A 13,222-nucleotide genomic window follows, 5' to 3' on the forward strand; every position below is an offset into this window, starting at 1 on the left:
GGGGGGGGTTGGTAATCCAAAAGAGTATTCTAAGTAGATTCTCTCCAAACGACACAGGACAATCTTATTAGGAAGACGTTTTAAGAAAATTGAAAACTACACTGATGAGAAAAAGGTCGACAAAATTGTCCTAAGGGTTTTATTCTTGTTTTCCCATGACAATGGTCTGGATCATTCTTGAAGGATATCAAGGACTATACTTTGAGAATTTTGCTGATAAACCTCACCTTATCTACCCCATAGTCCTGAGGATGCCCCTTTATTTTTCTTTTTGCTCTCCACACTCAATGAATATATCTACCGTATATACTCGCGTATAAGCCGAGTTTTCCAGCAGTTTTTGTAGTAAAATTAGGTGCCTCAGCTGATATTCGGGTCGGCTTATACTAGAGTACATACGGTATATCCCTTGAGGATTCACTTGGACTTGGTGTGAATGGAAGGGTGCAGAACTCTTCAAGGAGTGTTAGAGAAAGAAAAACACCATCTTCTGAAATGTATAGACTTCGATTGAGATATGTAGAAAAATAGTAGCTTCACATCTTGATATTTCTGTTTAATAAAAACCTATGTAATTTTGTAGCAATGCTTTTTGGCTCATGTATTTTAGTTTAGAACTATCTGAAATGATATTCACCTAATAAAAACACTAGTACTAAAAACCAACAACAAAAACAAAACCTCATTGCCATCGTGTTGATTTTGACTCTTAGTAACTTATCGGATGGAGTAGAAATGCTCCTGTTGATTTCCAAGGCGAACTTTTCACAGAATTGAAAGCCTCATTTTTCTCCCGTAGAATGGATGGAGGTTTCAAACTGCTGACCTTGTAGTTAACAACCAACACCTAACTCACTAACCCCAGGCCCTCAGGTAGCTCTGAGTATTTCAAGGGATCATTATATTTTTGCTATTTTGAATTTTTTAAATCATTTTATTGTGGGCTCATACAACTCATCACAATCCATACATACATCAATTGTGTAAAGCACATTTGTACATTCACTGCCCTCAACACTCTCAAAACATTTGCTCTCCACTTAAGCCCCTGGCATCAGCTCCTCATTTTTCCCTCCCTCCCCGCTCCCCCTTCCCTCATGAACAGTTGATAATTTATAAATTACTATTTTGTCATATTGTACACTGCCCGACATCTCCCTTCACCTATTTTTCTGTTGTCCATCCCTCAGGGAGGAGGTTATATGTAGATCCTTGTAATCAGTTTCCCCTTTCCACCCCACCTTCACTCCACCCTCCCAGTATTGCCACTCTCAGCACTATCTCCGAAGGGATCATCTGTCCTGGATTCCTTGTGTTTCCAATTCCTACCTATACCTGTGTACATCCCCTGGTCTAGCCAGATTTGTAAGGTAGAATTGGGATCATGATAGTGGGGGGTTGGGGGGAGGAAACATTTAGGAACTAGAGGAAAGTTGTATCTTTCATCATTGCTACACCGCATCCTGACTGGCTCATCACCTCCCCTCAACGCTTCTGTAAAGGGATGTCCAGGTACCTACAGACGGATTTTGGGTCCCCAATATGCACTCCCCCTAATTCACAATGATTTGATTTTTTGTTCTTTGATGCCTGATACCTGATCCCTTTGACACCTCGTGATCACACAGGCTGGTGTGCTTATTCCATGTGGGCTTTGTTGCTTCTGAGCTAGATGGTCGCTTGTTTACCTTCAAGCCTTTAAGACCAGGACCATCAGCTTTCTTCACCACATTTGCTTATGCACCCACTTTGTCTTCAGCCATCATGTCAGGAAGGTGAACATCATGAAATGCCAGTTTAATAGAACAAAGTGTTCTTGCATTGAGGGAGTACTTGAATGGAGGCCCAAAGTCCATCTGCTCCCTTATTAAACGTATAAATATATACACATAGATCTATTTCCCCATCCTCATAAATATATTTACATATGTACATGTTCTTTATTTAGACCTCTATAAGTGCCCTTTGCCTCCTAGCTCTTTCTTCTATTTCCTTTGACTTTCCTCTTGTCCCACTATCATGCTCAGCCTTCATTTGGGTTTCAGTAATTCCTCCTGGTTACATTACCCTTGGTCACACCCTACCAGGCCTCCTACACCCTCCTCACCACCGATTTGGTTACTATTTTGAATTTTTAATCGTGAACATGTGTTATTTTTGTCAGTGTAATAAGGTTGTTGTTTAAATAATAATGTTGATCCAATAGTCTTTAATATTACCACAAGTGAATATTTCATTTTTCAAACCTTATCTGACTATTAAATTCGCCTCCAGCACTCTGAACGCACTGCCCTTGAGTCCGTTCCCATTCACAGTCCCCCTAGAGGACAGTGTAGAACTGCCCCTGTGAGGTTCCTAGACTGTAACTCTCTATGGGAGGAGAAAGCCCTCCTTCTCCCCTGAAGCTGGCTGGTGATTTCAAATTACTGACATGTGGTTAGCAGCCCAAGGCATAGCCATTACGTCACCAGGGTTCCTTAAATTCGCCTAGACCAGAGAAATGTATCTATAGTAAGAAGGGGTGCTACAAACAAAATTTTAAAATGTTTTGCACATATGGGAACATTCAGTGATGTTTGGATTAAAAAACTCGAGACCAGAATGTGACTTCCAAGGTAAATATCCATTTTTCCACTTTCCTAAAATGCTCAGACTAGAATCCACTTAGTAGAATACTGCTGTTATTTAGGTACCTTCTACAAGGACCCTGTGCACAACAGAACAGACCCTTCCCAAGAACCATTCCCTCTCCTGACAATATGCCCAAGGTATGTAAGACCAAGTTTCACAACTCGAGCCTGCAAGGAACACGCTGGCCAGACTTCTTCCAAGACAGTGTTGTTGGTTCTTTTGGCAGTGTGTGGCATGTTCAATATTCTTCACCAGCACCACAATTAAAATGCATCCATTCTTCTTTGGTGTTCCTCATTCAATGTCCAACTTTCACATGCCTATGAGGCAATTGAAAATACCATGGTTTAAATCGTGTGCACCTTAGTCCTCTAAGTAACTTCCTTGCTTTTCAACACCTTAAAGAAGTCTTGTGCTGCAACTTTGTTGGACACAATGCTTCATTTGATCTCTTGAGTATTGATTGTGGATCCCAGCAAGACAAAATCCTTGAGAACTTCAACCTTGTCTCCATTTATCATGATGTTTGCTATTAAACTAATTGTGAGGATTTGGGTCTGGATTTGGTGTAGAATATTAGAAGAAGAAAAACAAATTCTTTTTTCTTGAATACAGTTGAATTTTGAATATTGAATACATCAAAGTTGGGAAAGATTACCATCAGTTTTAGGACAGTTAAAGGAATGACTCTTTAAAATAAAAATGCATATGAGATCACAGATTATTTTTATCTTCATAAGTCAGATATTGCAGCAAAATAAACCACCTACTTCCTATAACTAATTGAAATACCATTTGTAATCGAGAATCTCGGTTCAACTGGGTAGCTTTGAAGACTTGCCCATCTGTGCCAACTGGTGGATTGAATGGAGCCTAATAGCTTTAGAATAGCTTTTGCTGTGATGTCTTAGTTCTGTTCTTAATACTTTGTTGTTGTAAAGGGCCAGCCTGGGCTTTTTCACAGAGAGGCTGGACAAATTTCCATGAAAGCAAGCCAAAAACATGCAAGTCTCCTAGGTTTGGACCTAGCACACTGTCACATCTTTCATATGTTAATTGTCAAAGCAATCACACGGCCAAGACAGATGCAAAGGAAGGGAAATATATCTGATGGTTAGAGATATAAAGATACATTGTAAAAATATTCTGTACAGGAAGGGAAGAATTAAGACGATTTTTATATTCAATCCACTGTAAAATTTTAAAGTTGAAAATTCTCTACAAAGTGTTGTGCAAATGTCCATATTTTATACACAAATATGCTAAATACCAAAGTTCTATGGTTTCTTCACTGTTACTAAGGTAATTAGTCCCAGAACTGAGATCATAACAGTAATTAATTTACTTTATTTCTGGAGTAATGCCATCAAGAAGTAGAGCTTTATTTTTTTACTTAAAACATGGAAAAATTCCAAAGCCATTCAAAACATAGTAGCCCAGGAAACTGGTTTCCAGTAAAGGTGATGAAATAAGTTGGAAAAAGATAGCGGTAATTATTGTACTACATGATGAATGTAATCAGTGTCACTAAATCATGAATGTAAAAATGGTGAGAAGGCAACGTATTTGTGACACACACACACAAACACATTTATCAGTAAAAAGATAGTGGACAAAATGGATTTTAGCAGATAATGGAATTTTTTCATGAATGTCTGAATAAAAAATAGATGTAACCCACATTTTAATACTCACAAACAATAAATAAAACAACCAAGTATCCTTTATAGCTTCTAATGAGACATAATACGTCTTTGGTGTCTTTTAGCTTCCTGGGTGATCCACTTCCTCTTGTCATGCCTTCATTTGGTCCCACTATTGGATGGGATTGCTACTGCTGCCCTCGCCTATAATCCACTTCTAACTAACAAGTACTCTTCACTGGCTTCATCCATCAATGTTTACCTCTTCCAACTCTATTTCTCTGAACCATGTTCATGTACCCAAGTATAAACACATTACATTTCAAGTATGGTGTCACGTCAGAACTCCTGGATAGTATGTTGCTTACATTGTGCCAAAGTTAAGAAGCTGCTGGCCAAGATACTGTATTGATTCCTGCTCTCATTAGTGAGCATCAAGAGTAAATATATATCAAGAATACATCCCAGCCCAGTCCAACTCAAGTCCATAAGCCCAATACACATCCACAAGGCCCTCTTCAGCCTCACGCAGCCACATGCAGTGATGTAGAATGCAGGAAGATCACAGGCTGGCATGTGCAAAGTCATGTGGATCAAAGTCAAAGGTCAGCAAGCAGCAAAGTGAAGGCAGAGAGAGGGAGAGAGAAGCCAGTCGCCAGAGAGCTCTAATCTCTTGGTCACAATTCCAAGGAAGGTCATCAGGCTGCGACCTGATGGACAGGCTGAACTCCGGGCATATCTTCTTGCAGGTGCCAGATTTGCATCAAACACCTAACTACCGCAGTGTATTAGCAGAAGAAATGAGAGGTGTTAAAAGAATTCTAGGGAGGTCTGAAGTAATAACTCCATGCATTAGTGGTATACTTGATAGATTGATATAAACAAATCTGGAATGGGAAAATGTGACCTGGCACCTAATTGAGTAGCAAATTCAAGGTATGGCTTATTTTTATTTTGAATTCTATTCAGTTTAACGGCACATTTGATAAATGATGCTTTGCATACAAACATAAAAAACAATCATTGATTTTATAATGGGTTTTAAAAAGCAGTGCATTCACATGCAAATTACAATATATTGTGGCTACAGTTCTCTTTCTCTCTCACCCACACATAAGGTTCAAAAGATTCAAAAGTAATTCACTCTTTTGCAAGCGTATAGCTCTGACCCTTGCTGCTTCCCAGTTGGCAGGAGGGGGCTGCTGGCCCCCTGGGGATTGACTCCAAAATTCAACTACAATTCCGGTGATGACACTTGCTACAGAGGAAAATGGGCAAAATAGGAAATCTCCACTTTGGCTCTTCTCTGAAGACTCCCAAACTCGACGCCATCCTCATTGTTTATCTCAGACCACAGTTGAACAAAAAGATTGCGGGGCATATCCAAGAGCTATTTATTAAGTGAATCTACACACTTGAGTGGGCATTAGCAAGCACAGCAATGTTCCTACCCTCCAAGAGTTCTGTGAGGAAAGAGACACAAGGGACAAGGAACACAGTTATGTATTATGGCAGATAGCAATTATGCTATTAAAAGAAGTTGAACTGAATCAAAAGAATCAAGGATGATGGGAAATTGTGGACATATTTGCACATTTGGGTCAGGAATTAAAGCCAAACTGAGATAACAGACATGAGTCTGTTTGTCCCAGCAGCTCTCTGCAGTAGTTCTGTACTGAAGAGGCCTGCTTCCCTCAACAGAAACAAATCCGCCTTGGCAGGCTCTTGGGAGAGATCACTTTCTTGGTCATTTGGATGTGCCCCCAGGAGTAATGCCTCTCCCAAGAATCAGGACCCTATCCACCCTCTCATGTTATACTTGTGAAAACAAAGGGCACAGCTCAAAGAGCTTTCTAAGCCAAGAAAGTGGAGGCTTACCGCGTCTGTGCTGAAAGTCTATGCCCGCTCTGCTTCCCGGTGCTTTTCCAACTATCAGATGTTGATATGAACATAATTGAATAATATAATGTTCATGTTCTCATAGAGTGGAAATATGATTTACAAAGAACTCCTGCATTTTAATCTTGGTATTAATTCTTTTTGTCAAGATTCTGGGATTCATTAAATGCCTCCAAGGTTTTCATAGGAGTGTCTATGTCTCAAAGGTTGTAATATATTGTGATTAGAAATAAAACAAAACATGCATTCTTTTATTTTTATTAATATTATTATTATTAAGAACATTTTATTGGGGACTCTTACAGCTCTTATTACATTCCATACATCAATTGTATCAAGCGTGTTTGTGCATATGTTGCCATAATCATTTTCTAAATATTTACTTTCTATTTGAGCCTTTGGTATCAGCTCTTTTTCCCCTCCTTCCCCCACCCTCTCATCCTCATAAACCCTTGATAAATTATTATTTTAATATATTACACAGACTGCTGTCTCCCTTCACCCACATTTCTGTTGTTCATCCCCCTCAGAGGAAGGGAGTGTGTACATCGATCATTTAAATCAGTTCCCCCTTTCTCCCTCTTCTCCCCTCAACTTCCCCCCACTCTCCTGGTATTTCTACTCCCATTTAGATTCCTGAGGGGCTTATCTGACCTGGGTTCCATGTGTTAGGAGCTCTTGTCTGTACCAGTGTACATTCTCTGATCTGGGGTCATGAGAGTGGGGGTGAGGAAGCCTCAAAGAATCAGAGGAAGGTTTTCTGTTCCATTGGTGCTATTCTGTGCCTTACTTGACTCTTCCCTTCCTTTTGACCCTTCTGGGGGTATGTCCTATTGCCTACAGATAGGTTTGGGGTCTCTGATCTGAACGCCCTCATTCTCAACAATGTGTTTTGTTTGTTTGAGGTCTTCTGATGCCTGTTACCTGATCCCGTCAATACCTCATAATAGTACAGTCTGGTGTGCTTCTTCCATGTGAGCTTGTTGCTTCTCTGCTAGATGGCCGCTTGTTTAACTTCAAGCTTTTAAGGCTCCAGATAGATCTTTTGATAGCCTGGCACCATCAACTTTCTTCACCACATTTGCTTATGCACCCATTTTGACTTCAGCGATCATGTTGGGAGGGTGAGCATCACAGAATACCAGGTTGTTAGAACAAACTCTCTTGTGTTGAGGGAGGACTTGAGCAGATCCCCAAAGTCTATCTACTTCTTCAATGTACAGCCATATAAATATATGTACATAGTCCAATACCTCTATTTTTATGAATTAATGCAGTTACATTTGTATACACCTATGCTTATACCTCTATCCATACCTTTGCCTTATAGATCTTTGCTCTGTTTCCTTTTACCTTCCTCCTGCCCCCCCACCATGCTCTCCCTTCTTGTGACTGAGTAATTCCTCTCATATTGCTGTTGTTCCAATGCCACTAGGATCTCTATGTACTCCTCATTACTGATTTTAATTCCCTAGTTGTTCCTTTACCTATGGTGGCATTTGCTTACCACTCCCTTGCCTCATGTCCTCCTCTCCCCCATGTCCCTCCAGAGCTGTTGGCCACATTTCTTTCTCCTCCAGCTTGCTTCCCATGCCTATCTTATATAGATAGGCCAAACAACAATAATGGAAACAAAACAGAAAGAAAACAAAAGATGGAAGAAAAAGAGAAAAAAACACAACAGGATACATAATTCCAGGTCTGTCCGCTGACATTTATGACTATTCCCCACAGGTCCTGGGGGTTTTGGGAACTGCCCCTCCTAACCTGAAGTCTGTTTTGGGGCCTCCTAAGGAGCTTTGTGGCTTGGCTTTGCTCCTGTTGCTGATCTGTTATGTTCCCTTCTTGGTTTACCACACCGTGTGTGTGTGTGTGTGTGTGTGTGTGTGTGTGTGTGTGTGTGTGTGCAGAACAGACTCACTCCCCGCTATGTATCCTCAGTATTGTCCTATGCCCTGCTCCCCTAATGCCCTAGTCTCCTTCTTTCTTTCCCCCACTTTTTCTCTCCCCCCATCCCTTTCCCCTTCTTTGTGTTGGGATGACATGTACATCCTTGGGTTTGGTCTGACCCCCATCCAATTGCCTGTATAGTGTGAGATAAGTGGCTTTTCTTCTATACCTGCTGATTATACTTATCTCATTAGACTCATGTTGAAATCATCCTTTTGTGATTGGCTAACTTCACTTAGCATAATTTCCTCCAACTCTTCCCATGAGATGATGTGCTTTATGTGATTGCCAGTGCTTTTCAGGGATGTTTAGTACTCTATTGTGTGTATGTACCAGAGTTTTCTAATCGACTCATCAATTGATAGAAACTTGGGTATTTCCAATTCTTTGCAATTGTGAATTGCACCACACACAGTAAACATTGGGGCACAGACAACTGGTTGAGGTCTATTTCTTACATCTTCTGGGTATATGCCTAGTAGAGGGATTGCTGGGTCGGACACTAACTCAATTTCCATTTGCTTTAAATATTGCCAGATTGCTTTCCACAGTGGTTGTACATATCTACATAACCACCAGCAGCAGTGGAAGAGAGTTCCTATCTTGCCACATCCCCTCCAACTTTTGCTGGTTTCTGATTTTCTGATTGGGGCTATCCACAAGGGTGTTATGTGGTATCTTGTGGTTGTTTTAATTTGCATTTCTCTAATGGCTAATGGTCTGGAACATTTTCTCATATGTTTATTGGCCATTCCGGTCTCCTTCCTAGTGAAACTCCTGTTCAGGTCTTTTGTCCCCTTCCTCAGGGGGTTAACTGTTTTCTTCTTTTTTCAGGATAAGAGGGTATTGTAGATTTTAGTAATAAGCCCTTTGTCTGTTGCATCATTGCTAAAATTCTTCTCCCAGTCTTTGGGTTCTCTCAATACTCTCTTGGTGAAGTCTTTTGATGCACACAGGTGTTTTATCCTTAGTATATCCCACTTCTTGATTTCAGATTCACCTGTGTGTATACCCTCCCCTATAGTTTCTTAGGCTTGTGCTGATTCCTTTGTTGATGGTTCTGATAGTGTAGGGAAAACATGCATTCTATAATTAATATACACTCCTCAGAGAGAGTAAATGCATAAAATATGATCAGTTTTCAGTGTCTTGTCTTTCTTAAATATAGCCCCCTGTTTCAGGAGGGCCCCTTAAAATAGCTTCTTCCAGGTCATCTCATGTATCAGTCATATACTTTACTATATGACTTATCTTAGCAAGTAGAAAGACTTCCTGAAAAGGAATTGGAAAAAACATTCCACTTCCTATTCATGAAGCTGAATTCATATCTTACCTTAAGATACATAAAATAAATTTAAAGGTTGTGGCTTTGAAGGTAACATAGCATTAACAAGCATTACTTTTAAATTTTAAATAATTTCCTATGTATAGATTTTAAGTTTAGAAGTTTCTAGGGGAACTATCAAACCTTGATTTTAGTGCATTAAAATAATGGCCCATTCTATTGGGAGATTTTGTTACTTTTAGCTCATTAATAATATCTCAATTAATTGCCTGCCCGTGCTTGATACTATCACAGTCCTTTACGTTACTTATGTCTTTTAACCCTACATCTTAAGCTTGTTATCTGTAAAATGGTGAAATGTAGTCAACTAAAATAATCCTTCTAGCCTTAATTCCTTAAGTTATGTACCACAATTCTGGTCTCTGTGTCTGTGGCTTTAACTCTATTTTGGAGGGAGTTCCCTTGTACAGGCTGACAATGGGAATGTATCTTCAGACTTACTCAACTATAAGGTGTGACTCAAGTCACCATGCTTGGCTTCCTTGGGGGTATAATCTTCTAAAAGACAGAAGACCAACCTCCACCAAAGTTATCCCTCTGTGTAAGAGTCATTTCAGATAGAGAAAGCCCAACACTATCAGAAGAGATGTATGCCCAGATGTCTATCAGAAGCAGTGGAAGCCGTGACCAAAGGCAACAGAGATTGTGGCATGGAGACTATACGACGGAGTAGCAGCACCAAGTCTATGAGACCATGTGAGAGAGAGTGACAGGAGGCATTCCTGGCCCGTGGAAGCAAGAGCCAATGACCATGTGGCTGAGAGACTGAGGACCAGAGAGAAACTGGGTTGCTGGGTGAGAAAAGGTGTTGATGTGAACCAAAGGTGTGTATCATTACTGTTTACTGATCCTGAATTTTGGTAACCTGTTAACTTCGCTAATAAACCTCTTAATTGTGAATATTGTCTTTGAGTGTTGTGTTAGAATTATGATGAATTATTGAATCCAGCAGAGATTGAGAATCATGTGGGAGTAATGGTTGGTGTCGGCAAGGATGGAGCATGCAGGCATGGCTGACACCTGCTTCATACAAATGGGGAAGTCAGACGAGGTCTGATATGGAGGTCTCCCTCCATGCCATTCACTGAAGTAGATAGAAAGAATAAAATAACTTGAATGAAGTCCCACAGACAGTAAGCGGCAGAACTAGATGTGAACTTAGAGTCTCATCCGAGAACACAGGCTCTTAACCACTATGCCCAACCATTTCCCCAAACCAATGGATTTCCGATAATAATTCAGGACAAGCACCTCAAAACCCTTAGAGTGGGCTGGTGGCCACAGAAAATCAAAACCAATAATGAAGAAAACATTTGCCACCAACTCGGCTCTGCCTCCTGGCAGCCCACGTGTGTCAGAGCCCACCAGTGATCCATAGGATTTTCAGTGGATGATTTTCAAAGTACGTTACTGTCTGCTTTTTTCTTGAGGCACCTGTAGGGGGACTCAAACTTTCAACCATTTCATTAGTAATCACGAACTGAACGATGTGTGTCATCAAGGCACTCCTGTTAGCCACAGCCAGGCAATACACAAGCAAGTGGAACATGATTTCTCCTCTTTTAATAATAATGTTCCACATCAAATGAATTCAAACAACAACTTTAAGGCTGAAAAAAGTTTGAAAATAGTTTGAGATGATTAAAAAGTGTATGTTCTCTGACAATTTTTGCTTATGCCACTGTCTAAAGTAACTACATGTAATTTTAAGTGGTGTTAAATTTAGTCCATTGAATTGTTACAATTTCTGTCCCTGAAAATAAACTATAATAATAATGTCAACATAAAATGCCATTTTTTCCTTTATTGCCCTGTCCTGCAAGACACGGTAATTTCCACTTAGCAACAAGATGTTACTGGAGATGTTACGCTTCTTTTGTTCAAGACCCCAAACATCTGCAATATGTAAAAGCTGGGCTGTTTGGGTGGGTGGACCTTCTGGTTGAGTGAAAAAGTTGGTTGATTTAGTACTTAGAAAAGGAGTTTTTGTCTAAAAATCGACTACTCAATCTCAGTACATTAAAACCAGTGGCCAAAGATTATTAGTGACATGACAATCATTGACCTAAACATGGATCTCCATAGCCCAGAGTTGCATGGTATGTTCTACACCTACAATCTGTAATATAAAAAATATAGAAATCTTTTGCATGTGGAGATATGCTGAAGGAAGACTGAGCGCCAGAACATGACCGGATATTAATGTTATTTGCTTTATAATCAGTTGTTGAATTTTATTTCAAGGAAATCATTCAATGTTAGTGAGGAAAAATCCTTTAGCCAATGACAATGTCAGCCAAGTTTGCTATGTTTCCTGGCTAAACTTGCTCACACAGGAGGGATAGAGGATGATGACTAAATTCAGAAGCTATGACATAATCCTTAACGGCCACATCCCAAGACTGCTTGGCTGATACAGAATAGGAGCTCCATGACACTGGTGTGTTGAGCACATGAGAGCATAAACCAGACCCGAGTGTGGGCTTACCTTCGTAGCAGGGGAGGACCAGAGAGTCTTAGTTTAGTAAGCAAGGGCTGGGGGAGGGATCTTGGGCTGTACTTGGGAACTTGTCTTCTAAATAATAATAGACAAAGATGTCCTCCTAATAAGGGGTGTGTGTGTGTGTAGTGTGTCTGTGATATGTATATGGTATGTGGTATCTTTATAGTGTATGGGTTTATGTGTATATCTATGTGTGTATAATATTGGTGTGTGCTATGTGTATAGTGTATGTGAATATGAGTGAATGTGTATGAAGGTGTGCGTAAGTGAGTGTGCAGGTATGGTGTGTGAAGTATTTATGTAGTGTGTGCATGTTTGTTTGTGTGTGTGTTGTTGTATGGGTTTATAGTGTGGAGGGGGGAAATGTGAGGATATATAAGTATGTATAGTATATCTGTATGCTGGGTGTACATGTGCATACATATATGCTTCCAGGATACAAAGAGTGCATATGCCAATAAAACTATTTTTTTAATACCAAAGAATGTATTCTCTGACTTCACTGAAAATAATGCCATGGGAGGCAGAATTTCTGTAATAAAAACAAGAGGGATGTGTCTTTGTATAGAGCCCAATGCATGCTTGATGCAGCTCCCTGTCTGCCATGGGGAGGTCTCATTTACCACAGAGATGTACCCTAGTAAAAGCTTTCCTCCACTTCCACCCTGCAGCCCAGTGAGCCCTAATCAGAGAGGGTGGCTCGCAGTTAATGTGTTTTCATGAGCAGACCTGAAGATACACTGAGGTTTTTGAGAACCATCTTCTTTGCTCTGTGCTAAACTTTCCTCTTAAGAAAAAGTCAGACAAAATGTGTGCATAAGGAAATGTGGTGAAGAAAGCTGATGGTGTCCAGCTATCAAAAGATATAGCATCTGGGGTCTTAAGGCTTGAAGATAAAGAAGGGGTCATCTAGGAGAGAAGCAGCAAGCCACATGGAAGAAGCCCACCAGCCTGTGCAATCATGAGGGGTCAACGGGATCAGGTAACAGGCACCAGAAGTCCCCAAACAAAAACCCCATATTGTTGAGAACTGGGTTTGGAGCAGAGACCCAACACCCATCTGTAGACGATAGGACATCCCCTCCCAGAAGGGTCACAAGAAAGGGATGAGTCACACCAGGGCACAGTATAGCACCAAAGAGACACACAATATTCCTTTGGTTCCTTGAGGCTTCCTCACCTCCCACTCTCATGACCCCAGTCCTGCCTTCCACTTCAGGCTAGACCAGAGCATGTCCACTGGTACAGATA

Source organism: Echinops telfairi, unplaced genomic scaffold, assembly GCF_000313985.2.
Source record: "Echinops telfairi isolate 266 unplaced genomic scaffold, ASM31398v2 ScPeMD7_31;HRSCAF=116, whole genome shotgun sequence".
In the NCBI taxonomy this organism is placed as follows: domain Eukaryota; kingdom Metazoa; phylum Chordata; class Mammalia; order Afrosoricida; family Tenrecidae; genus Echinops; species Echinops telfairi.